Genomic DNA, 557 nt, shown 5'->3' on the forward strand with positions numbered 1-557 from the left:
AGCCAATAGAGATCAAATTAATTTTCATCAGGCCATGACCGCCCTAAAGGCCGACAGCCCCCCATTAGTATGGCTCTTGATGCTGGATCGGTAGTCAAAGACGGGTAATGAAGGAGGTGGCTGTGTACCAACCTAAGACAGGAGCTGCAGCATGCTCTGCAGGCTCTGATGACGGGTAAGGACATATGCTGACCACTCAGCCTAAGACAGACACGGTCCCGAGCCTTAGTTTAATATTAAAGAAGGGGGATCTGTGGGGGTTCCCGGGAACCCCAGCCTTGGGCGTGGTCAAGATGGCGCCTGACGCTGAGCCAAAAGCGGCCAGCTATACAGTAAACAACCAGCGAATTCCAATGATTGGCTAGTTAACGATGTGACTAGAGCATGCCCCCTCGTGTACCCATCCTGCGCCTGCAGCTGTCCGCGTTTATCTCGTGTACTCTCCCCTGATTGGTTGAAGTGTATATAAGCCTGGTGGGTGGGAGAGTAGGGGGAGAAGCTGAGGAAGAGGCAGAGGGGGAATGGAACAGACGGAGCGGAAGCGGCGGCAGCGGCGG

This window comes from Sciurus carolinensis, unplaced genomic scaffold (genome assembly GCF_902686445.1).
Source record: "Sciurus carolinensis unplaced genomic scaffold, mSciCar1.2, whole genome shotgun sequence".
Taxonomy (NCBI): Eukaryota; Metazoa; Chordata; class Mammalia; order Rodentia; family Sciuridae; genus Sciurus; species Sciurus carolinensis.